The sequence below is a fragment of the Typopeltis vanoorti genome, chromosome 12, assembly GCF_054136105.1.
Source record: "Typopeltis vanoorti isolate ZY-2024b chromosome 12, IOZ_Tvanoo_1.0, whole genome shotgun sequence".
NCBI classification, from domain to species: Eukaryota; Metazoa; Arthropoda; class Arachnida; order Uropygi; family Thelyphonidae; genus Typopeltis; species Typopeltis vanoorti.
Genome location: NC_143560.1, coordinates 122100151 through 122114019, shown reverse-complemented (window position 1 = coordinate 122114019; position 13869 = coordinate 122100151). Strand labels below are relative to the sequence as shown.

The 13869-nt window shown below is 39.2% G+C and overlaps 1 protein-coding gene across 8 annotated transcripts in view; it reads right to left on the bottom strand.

Annotated features, from left to right (window-relative positions):
• The window catches only part of LOC150101192 (transcriptional regulator protein Pur-beta-like), a 287353-nt gene that overhangs the window by 137694 nt on the left and 135790 nt on the right, over positions 1–13869 (bottom strand). The window lies entirely within an intron of this gene.

Below are 13869 nucleotides of genomic sequence, written 5' to 3'. Positions count from 1 at the left end.
GAAGACTATGAAATTATAAAAATTAAAATGAAGAAATGATATTCAAAATTTCAAAATGTTACATTCATTTAGGTGAATGTCACTTACCTGAAATATTTATAATGAACTAAATATGTGTACCATTCATATCACAAATTATGTCAAAAATTCTAAATCAGAAATTTAAAATGTTTGACCTTATAAAGAATCCTTCAAACATGAGAAATATTGCATATTGTGCAATATTTTTTATTTTAGTTCTAAGAGGACTGTATCAATTTATATTGGCTGTACAACATTGGTGTCTGTCCAATTACAAAGCTGACATTCACACCAACTGTATATCAATCACTCTTTCCCTCCCCTCAGACCGACTAATGCTGAGTAACTAACGTAATATAATAACATTCATCACTTGTGTTCTCTTTCTCTTTGCAAATGAAGTGACCAGTTATAAAGTTGGCTGATTGGTGAAGTTTTGAAGTTATTTTTGATTTTGATGGTGTAGACCAGTGATTCTCAACCCTGTTGAGAATCTCAACTCAGCCCATGGGTGCATTTATGCCTGCGGAGCTATTTGTGCCTGCTGTTAATTCTTAAATAAGGAAAAAATAAAATTAAAACTGGAAAATATGTCTTCTTCTAGTAATAATATTTATTGAAATCATAAAAAATATTAACATTTATATTATATTATGAACATTTTGTAATTCCTCTGTCTTTGAGTGCGAGCATTACTAGTGCCAATTTTGTACGTATGTTTTATGTATCATGCGCTTGAGGGATGTGTCACTTCACAGTGTTATCGGCATGCTTTGGCTATATATGCATTGTTTTCTCGTGTTTAAAAGTTTTGTCCCAAAATGAGTAATCCAAATAAAAACAACAAACCTATAAATTCAAAAACGATTGTGAAGACTATTGTTTTATCCAGAGTAAACAGAAATGCTTTTGCTGTTATGTGATGGTGTTTAATTTAGTTGTATAATAAATGCTACATGTGTATTTATCATACTTTCATAGTTAATTAATTTCTTAATTGTTGTCATTTGATATGATAAACAAGTATAAATTTTCATAGAAAAAATACTGGTGCCTTCCATTTTCTTCCCAATCTCGAATGCACCCACAACCACATCCAGGTTGAGAACACCTGGTGTAGACTGTACATATTTAGTTTATTATGAAGATTTCAGGTAAGTGACATTTATGCTAACATAATATTTCAAAAGTTAAACATTAATGCTGGATTTTTATTTTTATAATTTCATACTCTTCCAGTTCTTTTCTATGTTTCCCATTATTGTTTACATTTGTACTTTTTCATGTTGTCATTTTGTGTGCTTGTTTTACGTATGTTTCTTGCCAACTCTTTATGTTTTGTCATCGATGTACGATTTACCATAATTTCCTTTATTCATCTGTGAGCATCTAGTGTGTGTGTGCTTGCATGTAGTTAGATTAATTCCTTCCTTGTAATACAGAACAAATCAAATGACATTTAATATATTCTGCAAGTTTTGAATATTATATCACTCAATATTTATAAAGTGAATGAACATTCAAGGTATATTCCTGGTTTGTAGAAATGAAAAACCATATTAAAAATTCAAGAAAACACACATGGCTATTCAATTCCAAATGCAAAATTGAATATGCATATGATTTTACTTGATTTCATATAAGGATACAATTTAATGCTATAAATTTACCTCATGCATCTCTTACCAAAAACAAGTTCATTATACGGTGCTAGCAAAAAAAACTTGATTCTTACAAACCAGTATAATAAAGACATGAATCATGAGTAATGAAAGGCAACCACCCCTTTCTCCTAGTCTTTCCGTATCCGATACAGCAAATCTTATATTAGAGAGGAAGTAAAATCCATTTTGATTATAATTATCCATCCATCCACTTACCATTCTCTAAGCTTTGATTTTTCCATTCTTACTCTAGAATCAGGAAATATTGCCCTCATCTTGCTCTCTACATCCAATATTTCAACAATATTTAGTTATCTTAGAGTGTTGACTTTCAATAATTGAATGTTACAATGTATAATATACAATGCCTAAATTTCCAAATTTGTTCTTTACCAAATGGATAATGAGAACCAGAAATCACTGGTCCCAGTTCTAAATTTTTAATGCGAAGAGACATGTTTGTGGAGAGAGAGAGAGAGTGAACAAGAGATGCGAGAGAGTATGAATTTGTCGGAAATGCAATATATTATTAGACCACAAGGCAATGAATGTGAAACTGACTGAAAAGATAGAAGATGGTGTACATGAAAGAAACAGAAATGAAATGAAAGCTAGAGAAACTACAGAGTGAAAGAATGCAAGAATGTAGAAGAGAAAGTTAGTCATAAGGGAACAAAAGAAAGTATGAATGAGAAAATGGAAGTAAGGTGCAGCAGAATGAGAGGTAGCAAGACTGTGGGAGTGACAGAGAATGAAAAAAATGGAAATGAAAGCTAGAGAAACAGAGGGAGTTGGAAGCATGCAAGAATGGAGAAGCTAAAGGAAGTATGAGTGAGAAAACAGAAATAAAGTGCGGCAAAAACGAGAGGTTGCAAGACTGCAGGAGTCATAGAGAATGAAATAGTTGGAATGCAAGATTTGATGAAAGAGTCATTGAAAATGAAAAATAAAATGAGGAATACATGAAGTGATGTTAGAAGTCTAGTGGAAACTAATGAAAGTGTGTAAGAGAATAGAATGAAAGAACAAAGAGTAAAAGAGGTGAAAAGTGATTCCAGGATAGCAGTATATGGATATTCCATAGTTAGAGGATTAGTTACTAAGAGAGTCCATAAGGTCTACTATCCAGGAAGGAGAATGAGTGGGATAATTAAGACAATAGTCATGAGGAAGAAATGAGCAAGAGAGAGTTAGTTGTGATTCTGGGAACAAATGATCTAAGTAGACATAAGGAGGATGTGAGGGTGAACATCAGAAGGCTATTGAGAAGAGTGAAAGATAACAGTGTAGTAGGAAGGGTTGTCAGTGTGTGTTGCCAAGGTATGGTGATGATGAGTTGCGAGGAAGAGCCAAAATCATGAATGGTATATCTGGCAGAACTATGTGAGGAGAAGGGAGTACAGTTTGAGGATGTATGGCATGTGTTTGAGGGAAGAATGAAATTATACAGACATGATGGGTTGCATTTGAATAACTTTGGAGTGAGTGCAATGGAGAAAGTGTTAATGGATGGAAGTACAGTGTGTGAAGCGTGCAAGAGATCAGAAGAAAGCAATGAAGGGAAAAATCAGGAGAGTGGTACTGAAGAGACAGAAGTGCTTGGCAGTGGAAACAGCAGTAGTGTGAGAGATAAAGAGAATGAAAATGCAAGAGGAACAGGAAAACGGGGAAAGCCTGGGTGGACAGGGAGGCATGGCATAGGGAGAGTGGATGTTGAAAGTGGCAGTGAATGTGTGTATGAAGATGGAGTATGATGCGATATGGGTTGGGAAGTTGAGAAGATATATGTGGTAAGTGGTGATAAAGGTGATTGGGAAAGTGTGGTGGGGAAATCATAACCAACAAATGGCATGGATAGGACTGGTTATGGACCTAAAAATGAATTACTGTGTTTGTTTACAAATGCCAAAAGTATCAGAAATGAGGGAGATGAAATGGTTTCACTGATTGGGTTTATTCACCCCAAAATCATTGGAATAAGTGAAACATGGTTGAATGAAGATGATATTCTAACAGGAATAGAAACGGAGGTATACAATATTTTTTGAGAGGATAGAAAGGACAAGAAGAGAATGGGAGTGCTGCTGATGACAGCATGTGAATTATGTCCACATAAGGTAGACATGAAAGAGGGAAACAGTGGCAATGGTTATGAGATAGTGTGGTGTAACATGACAAGAAGACATATTTAGCTGGATGTTGCTATAGGTCTGGGATTGTGGGGGATGGTGATGAAGAAATATGTAAACAACTTGGATTAGTGAACAAAGGAAGAGTAATTATTATGGGTGATTTTAATTATGGTGGTATAGATTGGAATGAAGAGATAGCATTTGGGAATAAGGAAAACGGATTTCTAGAGTTCTTGAGAGATAATTATCTCAGGCAGCACATGAAGGAGGGCACACGAGGATCAAGAGTTCTACATCTGATGTAATTGTGAGAGGGGTTTCACACTTTCCTCCAGTTGGTGAAAGTGATTATGCAGTGATCACCTGGGTTGTGGATAGCAATATGCAGACTTTTGTGAAGAAAGGATATATGTGGAATTAGGAGATATAACATGGAATGAAGAATTAAGTGGTAAGGAAATAAATACTGCATGGAAACTGACAAAGAAATACATATCATCATCAATGTGTGAATGTATTCTGAAGACCAAAAGGCTGAACAAGGTAGGTGTAAAATGGATGAATGTGGAGCTTAAGCATGAAATCTGAAAAAAGAAAGTACTTTGGAGGTAGTACAAGATGAATGATGGTAATAATCAGTCACATGAAGAGTATAAAGAACAAGTATAAAGAATAAGGAGACTGACTCAGTTAGCAAGGAAAACAAAAATAGAGTATGAACAGAAATTGGCAAATCAGGTGAAGAAAAAATGCTAGTGTTTTTTAGATATCTGGCAATTAGAAGGAAGATTGATCATAGTCAGATGATGTTAATGGATGAAAGTGGTATAATGGTAACTGCTGCAGGAGACATTATTGAGGTATTCAGTGATAAATTTATAAGGGTGTTTCATCCTGATCAGGGTAAAATCGTGAGGAACTTAAGTGTAGAGGACACAGGAGAGGATGGCTTAATTGTGAGTGAGCAGGAGGTATTTGAGTGAATATACTTGATGTCAATAAAGCGATAAGATTTGATGACATATCACTATGCATCTTAAGGGAATGTTTCAGGGAATTGGCAGTAGCTTTTTTTTTTTTTTTTTTTTTTTTTTTGTGTTGGGCTCATATATGAGAGGTTGGCTGGTCAACCTATAGTACTTTAGTACCGTATATGGGTAGTGGGATGGGAAAGGAGAAACTTGTTGACAATTGATTTAAAAGCCTGTATATTGTATTCCTTGGGAAATACATAAGACTGTTCCACAGTATAGCAGTAGCAGGGATGAAGGAGGAGGAAAAGAAACTTGTCTGTGGGTTTCAAGGTGTACTGTAAAGGGATGTTGGGAGGTAGCTGTATGTGTTCCAATGGGTTTAGTGCAGAGTGGGGAATTATTGATGCTGTTTCAGATGAGCATTTTCCATGAAAATATTTGTAGAATATACAAATTGCAGAGACTAAACGTCTATGTGAAAATGAGGGGAGTGAGTTGGTAAGAGATGGATCATTTATCAGTTTAATTGCTCTCCTCTGTATTGAGTCAAGCATTTTGAGGGAGCTTTTAGGAGCCCACTCCAAATATGGGAACAGTATTCGATAGCTGGGCGGATTTGCGATTTGTATAAGGTTAACAGCTGTTTTGAAGTGAAGTAACGTCTTGAGCGAAAGAGAAAGCCTAGTTTTTTGGAAGCTGAGGATGCAATGGTGGTGATGTGTTTATGCCAAGAGAGGCCTGATGTCAAAGTAATTCCAAGAAGAGAAATTTCATCTTGTCTGGGAATTTGAGTGTTATAAACAAAACTGTGTATCGGGTTGGAGGTCAACTGAAGTAGGTCATTGATGTACAGAAGGAAGAGGGTTGGTGAGAGAACTGAACCTTGTGGGACCCCTGCATTAGTTGGACAGTGGGAGGATAGGGAGCCATCTACCATTACACATAGTGTGCATCCAGACAGGAAGCTGGCAGAAGTCCTGAGACAGTCCAAATGATGGAAGTTTGCTTGGTAAGCTTTGTGCCAGACCCGGTCAAAGGCTGTAGAGATATCAAGTGCAACTACTTGGGATTCACCAAATTTTTCCATGGCATATGTCCAGAGATGGGTGATATATGAGAGCAGGTCACCTGTTGATCGGCATCGACGGAATCGGTACTGGTGGTCGCTTAATAGCTGGGTACCTTCAAGGGAGAGTAGGAGTTGAGAATTGATGGTTTTCTCCATCACTTTAGATAGGATTGAGGTGAGTGAGCTAGGGCAATGGTTAGAAGGCAACGATTTGTCACCCTTTTTTGGAATAGGTTGAATATAGGCCAATTTCCAGGCTTTGGGATATATATATACCAGTAGAGTAAGAGAGTGTGTACAGACAGCATATGATAGGAGTCAATTCTGCTGCACAGACCTTCAGGACAATTGGAGGAATGCCATCAGGGCCAGAAGCTTTTTTTTTGTGTGTCTAATTTTGACAACAGGTTTATGATCTCTTTCTGGCAAAAGGATATGGGGGGCATTGCATGTTGGGCAGTTGGAATGACTGGGGGCATTTGCCATTGTCAGTTATGCATGCATTGAAGGCAAAGTGTGAGGCCAGGAGATTAGCTTTTTCTGTGGGTGATGTTACAATTGAGCCATCTGGGTATGATAGGGGTGGGAGTAGTGTAGGGCAAAAGTTGCGACCAACTGCTTTGGCAAGAGACCAAAAGGCATGGCTGCCACTAGGACAGGCTGCAAGTTTCCTGCTTTTTGCCCATTCAAATTCTGTTTTGGAATCATTGATAATTTTTTGCATCTGTTTTGGGATTCAGCATAAGCACTGAAGGAGGATGGAGTTCTTAATTTGAGCCAGATGTGGTATGCCTGATTTTTCATTTGTACAGCCTTGGCATATCTTTTGGAGAACTAGGGTTTGGAAAGGGGGGTGGCAGTTCAGAGAAGTGTGGGGAATGTATGTTATCATGCCAGTGGGAATTACTTTGGTGATATGTTCAGTGTATATGTTTGGATTGGAAGATTGCAAACAATAGTCCAACCATGGGAATGAAGCATAGCAGTCTTGGAGGCTGTCCCATTTGGCATTGTTATAATGCCAAACTACTTGTGCAGGTGTGACTGTATAAGCTTTGTTGCATGAGGCAGGAGATGAGCACTAGGTTGTGGTCAGAATTATCCAGGGGGCTCACTACATTCACTGTGTATTTGGGAGGGTCATTGGTAAGGAAGAGATCTAGGGTATTTGGGGAGTCATTTGGGTTATCTGGTATTCTGGTCGGCTTGTGAACAATTTGTGTAAGGTCGTTGGTGATGGAAAATATTTCAGAGTCTCTGCCCGCAGGATCTGTACAACTGGAAGAGGAAAGCCAGTTGGTGTTGTGGACATTAAAATCGCTTAGAAGGATGATTTCACTATTAGGAGAGTGGGCCTGGAGGAAATCAACTTTTGAGGAGAGGAAATTAAAGAGCTCAGAGTGGTTGGTGGTATTAGGAGAGCGATAGAGACAGCAGATGCATTTGACTGAGTGGGGGAGGGATATTCTTAGCCAAAGAAGGTCAAAGTTGGGCAATTCTAGGTTAGATGCTCTCTGGCAGGGTATGTCAGAGCAGATATATGCACACACACACACACCACCCTGGGTTGAAAGAAGTTAAATAGTGTATAGTTTGGATCGTTGAGATGGATAGTGCCAAGGGAAAGTGAAATTTGAGTTTCTGTTAAGAAGAGTAGGTGGGGTTGGGTTGACTGCAGATGGTAGTGAACACTATTAAGGTTGGAGTTGAGACCACAAATGTTGGTGTAGTGGATATGCAAGGGTCTGTGGGGCATGGCTTTGACTGCAGGGGTCTTGCATGTTTCCTATGCAGTGCCTGCATACTGATCTCCTTGGTGGCTACTAGTGGCATCACTTGGTTTTTGCACTAGTTTGGTTTGTTTGTAGTCTATGGTCTAGCTGTTGTCTCCATTTTGGCATTTTTCTTCTAGCTATCTTCGGAGTTGGCATCTTTGTTCCCTTTATGCAAAGGTTAAGTCAGGTCAAGCACGTACATGCAATTGGGGGCAACTGTCCTTTAGCTTGCTATTTATTAATTTGGATGTGTTTGTCGGTGTATCACAGATCACTTTCACGAGATGTAGAAAGTTTGTTCTGTCCTTTCTTTTGTTTATGGGTCCGAAACAATGACATTTGATGATATTCCTGGGATCGAAGTTGCATTCACCTGCTAGTTTGCTAACATCTTCTCTTAAAGATTTACCGTTTTCCTCTGGAAAGTTCAGAATAACAGCGTTGAGTCTCTTGGCCGCTGGTTGTCGAGTATCTCCAGCTTTGTTTCTAACTTTCGGATTTTGGATGAGAAAGTATCGATCGTGTTATTTAGGTGTTGTTCGAGATTTTTGACTCATTTGCCTAGGTTCAGCAACTGTTTAACAAAAGGAAGGCACATTGAACAGAAAAAAGGCTGGTTCAGTTCGATAAAAAGCTTGGGCACTGATTCATCTATTTTCATGCAGGAAGTATGCAGCCAGTTGCAACAGAAATTGCACAATATACCTTTTTTCCTTTCGGTAACTTCAGTTTCGCAACTGCGGCACTTCGTATTGTCTTTCGGTTTGTTGGATATCAGCTGCGCTACGCTGACAGGACTCAAAGTAATCTTTCGTTGTTGGCCTTTGTTGCCACCATCTTTACTTCGCATGGTAGGTATATCGGATGCTTTCACGTTGCTATTTTTTTTAATTGTAAAAATAACCATTATGAAGGCCTATGAGTACTTATGAGTTGTGTAGAAGTAATTGGCTCCTTAGTATCCTCTGTATTCCGTTTACTGGTTATTTTGTACAAAAAAGATACTTGCAATTACGATAAAATTTGAGAGCACAAGTTTAACGAAACTTATTCATAGGCGCTGCCTATCAGATTGCCCATGCCTGTTTAATAAGTCGTGCAACAGTACAGGTTTCAAGGGAGTGGAAGGAGGGTAAAATTGTTCCACTGCATAAAGGTGGTGATAAGGCTGTAGCTTCAAATTACAGGCCAATCTATATATCTGGAGTTGTGAAGGTACTGAAGAGATTGGTGAGAAGTAGGATACAGAAATAGGTTGATAACAGCAGTACTCTCTGTGGTTATCAGCATGGGTTTGTTAAACGGAGATCATGTTTCACTAACTTATGTACTATAACAAGGTGACAAATATCTTGGACAGGAGAGATGCATATACAGTGGTGTACTTGGATTTTGCAAAAGCTTTTGAAAGAATGCTGCATAACAAGCTGGTAAATAAATTGAAACAAATGGGATTGGATAACAGACTTCTGAGTTGGATCAGCGACTGGCTGTCAGATAAGTAACAGAAAGTTATATGTGGGGGTGCATCCCGAAAGTGGAAGGTCACTAGTGGTGTGATGTAGGGATCGGTGTTGGGACCATTGTTGTTTAATTTGTATGTTAATGATATCGGGATGGGTTTAACTAGTGGTATACAGCTGTGTGCAGATGATGCAAAACTGAGGAGAGCAATGCAGAGTCAAGAGGATGGTATGGCCTTACAAGAGGACTTGAATAGATTGCATGAATGGGCAGGTAAGTGGAACTGTCAGTTCAATGTTGCAAAGTGTAAGGTTTTGAAATTTGGTAAGCAATGATGGGATGCGAAATATACACTTGGTGAGGAAACTTTAAAGGAAGTAGAGGAGATGAGAGATCTAAGAGTGTTGGTAGACAAGGACCTGAAATTCAGGGATCATATTGCACAAGTTGTGAAGACGTCACATTGGATAATCGCAATGATGCAGAGGATCCTGACATTCAGAAAGAGAGAGGTTATGATGCCATTGTATAAGGCTTGATCAGGCCACATATGGATTATTGAGCACAGCTTTGGTCGCCACGTTTTCATGGTGACGAGGATATGTTGGAAAGGATCCAGTGAAGATTCACAAAGGTGGCCAGTGGTTTTTGGAATGTGGAGTACAAGGACAGTGAGAGAATGTACATTGCAAAATCTCTTGAATAGGAGGAAGAGGAAATGGGGAGGGTATGATTAAGACATATAAGTTAGTCAGAGGTTGTTATCAGGTTGACATAGAAAAGATTTTTCATAGAATGAGAGAGAGGGGAGGATAGACCAAGAGGACATCACTGGAAACTGTATAAGGAGGAGTGTGAGCAGAGGAGTGATGAGAAGGTTTTTTGCATGGAAAATGGTTGGTAAGTGAAATGCATTGCCTGAGTGTGCTGTGAATGTAGACACATTGAATCAATTTAAAACAGGATTGGATGAGCATTGTATGCAATGGTGTGTACTTCCCATGATGATAATAAATTTAGTTTAATCCTTTATCCAAGTGTGTGCAAACAAAGTTTGCACCTGAAAGTATCTTCAGGACTGGGAAAAAGTGGTACAACACTGGGCAACTCCTTGCAAAGGTGGAGCAAGCTACCAACACTCCTATCTCAGTATCTCCCATAATGCAAAACACAGCTCCTTGCGGATATGTATAATATTATGCATTAAGGGAAGGGCCACTACCCAGACTAGTTTCAACCTTATGAATAAGTAAAGCCGTCTCTAAAAATTTCCTATGCATAGTGGTCTCCTTGGTGGCTACTAGTGGCATCACTTGGTTTATGTGTGTTTTACACACAAAACACACAAAGTTTGCACACACTTGGATAAAGGATTAAACTAAATTTATTATAGTCTGACCAAGTGAAAAATAAATTTTCAACATCTTTCTCTAAATCCAGAGTAATTTAATAAAAAGGTGGCACACCAATACTTTTCAGGCGCAAAGTTTGCGCCTTTCTCGTGGAAAGGCTTAGACGTTGGTTATGCATTTCCACTATATAATTTAAGGAAATTACAACGTACTAGGATATACATTAAAATTAATTTTAATATATTTCAATATTTCGGCAACGTCACGTTGCCATTTTCAAGAACTTAAGTATAAGACACGTGCATGCAGGCACAACAAAATAGTAAGTGAGGAAGAAGTAGGAAGCTATTATTTCTCCTAAAGTCCTGATGGTGCCCTCTAGCGGACAATGTTGGTATTCTTGGGCGATTGGGCTGAAGGTCTTCTGATGTAGGTTTCCCAAATTTGAGGAAGTCTCATGCAGCCAAATTTGTTGAAGTTTGGATCGTTTCTTAGGGCTGAAGCTGATTCCACGAAAAGCCTTTCATACCTGTATTTGCTACGGTGTATTATCCTGGCTTTCTTCCACCGCATTCTATGGCAGGTATCCAGCGCATGGTCAGCAAGACCAGAGTGGCTGTATTGGTGAAAACGGATGTAGTCCTTGTGTTCTGAAATTCTGATATTTGCTGTCCTGCCTGTTTGGCCAAAGTAGGACAGCTTACAGCTGCAAGGGACCTGGTATACACCAGGTAGGTCTGGGGGGGGGGAGGTTGGTCTTTAGTAGAGTGGATAAGGGATGCCAATTTTTTATATGGTCTGTAACATGAAGTTAAATTATGTTTTTTTAGGATTTTTGTGATTTTTCCCCGAGGTGCCTTGGATATAGGGTGGTGATGGATTTAGAGTAATTCTTGTTGTGAGGGGAGGGGAGATTGTGGTTTACTGGTTTCAATATTTTTTTGGATTTTTTTTTTTTTTTGGGGGGGGGGGGGGTAGCCATTGACTGAGAAAGTGTTGAGAATGTGGTTTAGTTCTGTGGTTAGGGCATTGTCATTCGAGCAGATAAGTTTAGCCCTGTTGTGTAGTGTCTTAATGACTCCATATTGTTGTGAGGAGGGGTGGTGGGATTGTTGGTGAATGTATCTGCCTGTATGGGTGGGTTTTCTATATACTGAGAAAACCATCTTTTCTATATACTTTCTATATACTGAGGTTCCATCAGGTTGACGGGTGACTAGTGTGTCTAAGAAAGGAATGCAGTTGTTTTTTTCCCTCGTCCAAGGTGAATTTGATTCTGGGGGTGTCGGTTGTACACTTTCATACATAAAAAACTCAGCCCACTTCAAAGCCAGCATAGAAAACCTTACACTCAAACACACTGACATAATGGTAAGTTTTGATGTCTCCTGCTTATTCACAAATGTCCCACTCAAAGAATCCTTAGAGCAAATCCAAGCTAAATTTACTCCCGATATCACAGCCCTATTTCAGTTCACAATGAACTCAGGCTATTTTGTTTGGCAAGGAAAATTCTACAAACAAATAGAGGGGACAGCCATGGGTTCTCCACTCTCCCCACCCTTGGCCAACTTTTATATGGAGACTTTTGAAGAGAAAGCCTTAACCTCTGTCCCACAAAAACCAACCATTTGGTTTCACTATGTAGATGATGTATTTGCTATTTGGCCACATGGCTCCGATGCACTCCTCTCCTTCTTAACACACTTAAACAACCAACACCCCAGAATCAAATTCACCTTGGAAGAGGAAAAAAACAACTGCATTCCTTTCTTAGACACACTAGTCACCCGCCAACCTGATGGAACCTTGGTTTTCTCAGTATATAGAAAACCCATCCATACAGGCAGATACATTCACCAACAATCCCACCACCCCTCCTCACAACAATATGGAGTCATTAAGACACTACACAACAGGGCTAAACTTATCTGCTCGAATGACAATGCCCTAACCACAGAACTAAACCACATTCTCAACACTTTCTCAGCCAATGGCTACCCCCCCCCCAAAAAATATCCAAAAAATATTGAAACCAATAAACCACAACTCCCCCCCCCCTCACAACAAGGATTACTCTAAATCCATCATCATACCCTATATCCGAGGCACCTCGGAAAAAATCAAAAAAAAAATCACAAAAATCCTAAAAAAACATAACTTCATGTTACAGACCATATAAAAAATTGGCATCCCTTATCTGCTCTACTAAAGACCAACATCCCCCCCAGACCTACCTGGTGTATACCAGGTCCCTTGCAGCTGTAAGCTGTCCTACTTTGGCCAAACAGGCAGGACAGCAAATATCAGAATTTCAGAATACAAGGACTACATCAGTTTTCACCAATACAGCCACTCTGGTCTTGCTGACCACGCGCTGATACCTGCCATAGAATGCGGTGGAAGAAAGCCAGGATAATACACCGTAACAAATACAGATATGAAAGGCTTTTCGTGGAATCAGCTTCAGCCCTAAGAAAAAATCAAAAAAAAAATCAAAAAAATCCTAAAAAAACATAACTTAACTTCATGTTACAGACCATATAAAAAATTGGCATCCCTTATCCGCTCTACTAAAGACCAACCTCCCCCCCAGACCTACCTGGTGTATACCAGGTCCCTTGCAGCTGTAAGCTGTCCTACTTTGGCCAAACAGGCAGGACAGCAAATATCAGAATTTCAGAACACAAGGACTACATCCGTTTTCACCAATACAGCCACTCTGGTCTTGCTGACCATGCGCTGATACCTGCCATAGAATGCGGTGGAAGAAAGCCAGGATAATACACCGTAGCAAATACAGGTATGAAAGGCTTTTCGTGGAATCAGCTTCAGCCCTAAGAAACAATCCAAACCTCAACAAATTTGGCTGCATGAGACTTCCTCAAATTTGGGAAACCTACATCAGAAGACCTTCAGCCCAATCGCCCAAGAATACCAACATTGCCTGCTAGAGGGCACCATCAGGACTTTAGGAGAAATAATAGCTTCCTACTTCTTCCTCACTTATTGTTTTGTTGTGCCTGCATGCACGTGTCTTATACTTAAGTTCTTGAAAATGGCAACGTGACGTTGCCGAAATATATTAAAATTTATTTTAATGTATATCCTAGTACGTTGTAATTTCCTTAAATTATATAGTGAAAAAAAAAAAAAAAAAAGTTTGTGCCTGAAAGTATCTTCAGGACTGGGGTAAAGTGGTACAACACAGGGCAACTCCTTGCAAAGGTGGAGCAAGCTACCCACCCTCATATCTCAGTATCTCCCATAATGCAAAACACATCTCCTTGCGGATATGTACCCAGACTAGTTTCGACCTGTATTGAGTTCTCTTCAGCTATAGGAGCCTATAGGAGGAGATGACCTTGCTAGTGCTTCTGCCTTGGTATCTCCACTTGGGCTTGGCTCCCACTGAAGA